The following is a 3,464-nucleotide window of genomic DNA, read 5'->3' on the forward strand; positions in this document are numbered from 1 at the left end:
TTGAGCTGGGGAGCCCAATGTGCAGCCAGGACCAATATCTCCTCAGGTAAGGGAGGGGACTCTGTAGTCAAGATAGCCCTCTTGAGTCTCCGTCTCCACTCATGGTTGTGGGACTGGGCGTTTTGCGTCTCACCGCCCTGTCCCCCCGCCTACCGTTTTGAGGTGACCTGTTATTTGAGGTGACCTAGTAGTAGGGCTTCTGTTCAGCCAGACTTCTAGCAACTCCACGTACTGGTTGCTCTGTAGTTTTGTTATAATTTTGATGTGGTCATTAGAGGAGGCGTGTACAGGCTTTACCTTCTACACCATCTTGAATCTCCCATGTTACCATTCTTTTTGATCACTTTTCCTTCTTGCATTTTTACCTCTTTGTCTGGGATCATTTTCCTACTTCTTGAACTAAATCCTTTATATCTTCTTTTAGAGAAGGTCTCTTGGTAAACTCCTCATGTGCTTATTTCTTACAAAAATTATTTCCCCCCCCCTCATTATTGAATGATGATAGTTTTGCTGAGTACACAGTTTTAAGTGCACAGTAATTTTTTCTTAACATTTTCCAGAGGTTATTCCACTTTCTTTTGTCTTTCATTATTATTTGTGAAATCTGCTGCTACTCTAATTACCATTCTTTTGTAGGCCATCTGTCTTTTTCTTTTTGCTTTCCACATTTTCTATTTATGTTTGATGTCTAACAGATTTGCTATGATGACAAGGTATGAATTTATTTTTCTTGGTCATATTTAGGATATGTCGTGCTTCCTGGACCTGTGTATTCATGGTTTTTATCAGCTCCGAAAATTCTCAGTCATCATCTTTAAATATTACTTCTTTCCATTCTCTCCAATTTCACTCTAAGACTCCAATCAGTCTATGGCCATGCCACCCTGAACAAGCCGGATCCAGTCTGATCTTGGAAGCTAAGCAGAGTCGGGTCTGGTTAGTACTTGGATGGGAGACCACCTAGGAAGACCAGGTGCTGTGGGCGTAAAACAACAACAAAATTCCAATCAGATGGATGTCAGACATTTTTATTGTATTATTATTCATGTCTCTCTTTACTGCATTCTGGATAAATTATTGGGATATATCCTTAATTCTACTTTCAACTTTATCTAATATGCTGATTAGCTCATCCATTGAGATTTTTCACAGTTCACAAACACTTTTCTTAAGTATTTTATATGTCTCCACTAAATTTTATTACAATACTTTGCTTCGCTAAATGTTCCTCTTTTTTTTTTTTCTTTCCATTTTGTACAATCTTGGTGATTTCCTGTTGTGTTTTCCCTTATGATTGCTTTTTTGTTTTGTTTTGTGTAAATTCTGTACACAGCCATTCTGTATTTTGTATTTGACATTTCCAACATTTGCTGTCTTTGCGGAGGGTGGTATTGTTTAGGAATATTGTCTAAATATGTCGTTTCTTCTGATTCTCACTCATAGCGAGTTTGCCTTCTTGCACACTTGGTGGTCTTTATTTGTAAGGTGATGTTTGATTTTTAACTAATAGGAGTCCTATAAGACTAACTTGAGGAACTTTCTACCACAGATGCTGCCTCTGATTCAACAGATGAGGAACATCAGCTTGTGGCTGGACTTTTCTCTTCAGCAGCTTAGTTGACCTTCTTGGCTCAGGGCTCCAAATGAGTGAGACAGAAGTTTCCAGGGGTAGGCCTGGAACTGGGACAGCATCACTCCCACTATAATATACTCGTCAAGACTAGCCCATATACACGATGAGAGGAGTGCCATGTGCTGCTAAGCCATCGTCTAGGGATTTTTCCTTCACCATGAGCCTGAGCATTTGCCTTCATGTCTCTCTTGTGTTGGATCTCCTGTTTTCTGGATCACGTGTCTTTTTCTTTGTTTATTCTCTTTTGTTCTAAAGGACATTTCTTTCTTTCTTTCTTTCTGAAGTTGTTTTCTGGTGCATAGGAGGTAAACTTCTAGGTTTTTAATATGTCTGAAAATGTCTTGATTTCACTTGCACATCTGAGTGTTAGCTTGATTTCACTTGCACATCTTGAGTGTTAGTCTAGGTTGGAAATTATTTTCTCTTGGAATTATCAAGGCATTTCCTCATTGTCTCTTATTTTTCAATATTGCTCTTAAGAAGTCTGATGCTATTTTGATTCATAATCCACCTTCCACTGTGTTAGGTTTTTGGATCCTCTATTAATCCCCAGCATTTTGAATATTCTAATTATTCGCCTTTTTTTTTTCCACATTTATTATTCTGGGGCAGTCAATGAAACCTATCAATTCAGAGACTCTGTCCTTTATTCTTAGAAACCTTCCCTTTTATTCTTTCTTCCCTCCCCGCCCCTCAAAGTCTTTTTAATGATATAATGGATATACTGGGTCGATACTCTAATATAATATTATTTCCTAACTTTCTTTTTCTTTTCATTATTTTTAGAGAACTTTTAGTCTTCATCTTATGATTCTGTTATTGACTTTTAAACTTCTTCTATCTTATTTTTAATTCTGAGAACTCTTTCTTGTTCTCCAAATGTTTTTTATAGCACCTTATACTTGTTCTATGACCAAAACATCTTCTCATATCTCTAAATATATTAATTAGAAGTTTTTCTTTTTCTTCTTACAGTATCTCTTTTTTTAAGTTCCTTTTTTCTGCTTGTTTATTTTAGACTCCCTTTTTCATATTGGAGGCTTTGATCAAATATTTGGTGACCCTTGGATATTTGTTAATATGTAAGAATGAGGAATAATAATAATAATAATAATAATAATAATAATAAATACACTAAAAGATTACATGAGAGATCTTCTGTGTACATGGGAGGAAGGATTAATCAAACAGGGGGCCTCTCTTCAGGGTGATATGAAATGATGAAATGATGAGGAAACTGGCAATGGTGTACTGGAGCTGCCTTGCACCAGCTTGCAAAAGCTAAATGTGTATATATTTCCCGACTCTGCATTTAGTGACATCATGGTGGTAGCTTGAAGTTGTCCATAGAAATCAAGAAGTGCCACAAGTCAGGGCATACTTCCTCCCAGATTGCTGGTTGTTAAACATTTACTACCATACCACTGGGAGTTGGTGTATTAGGTTGGGGCCCTCACAATGTTAGTCTATAGAGATCTTTTTTCCTGAGTTATTATTCAGTTCTGCTAAGGAAACTTACAAATCTCTTTCTGACTGACTGTATTCTAGGAGTGGGATATGAGAAGAGAAATTGGGGGTGTAGTTTTTTCTTTTACAAACTTTCACTTAAACTTTCTGCTTTCAGCTTTGCCTCACCTCTCTCAGCCACTACCTTTGGTATTCCCAAGTCCCATGCCTAGTCTTCCCATTTTCTTCAGAGAATAAACTCTGTTCTTTTAGGTGGAATTGATAGTGAGATGTTTGTTTGGCTACTTAGGGTGAGAAGCAGTCATTGGTATCTTGATACCTCTGGTTTCAGACTTTTAGCCAATCTGCCAATTTTCAGTAGCAT

General features: G+C 37.3%; 1 pseudogene; it reads left to right on the forward strand.

The window, feature by feature from the left end:
- Positions 1-866: 866 nt before the first annotated feature.
- Positions 867-985, forward strand: LOC120611370 (uncharacterized; annotated as a pseudogene).
- Positions 986-3,464: the final 2,479 nt, after the last annotated feature.

The sequence above is a fragment of the Pteropus medius genome, unplaced genomic scaffold (genome assembly GCF_902729225.1).
Source record: "Pteropus medius unplaced genomic scaffold, Ma_sr-lr_union100, whole genome shotgun sequence".
NCBI classification, from domain to species: domain Eukaryota; kingdom Metazoa; phylum Chordata; class Mammalia; order Chiroptera; family Pteropodidae; genus Pteropus; species Pteropus medius.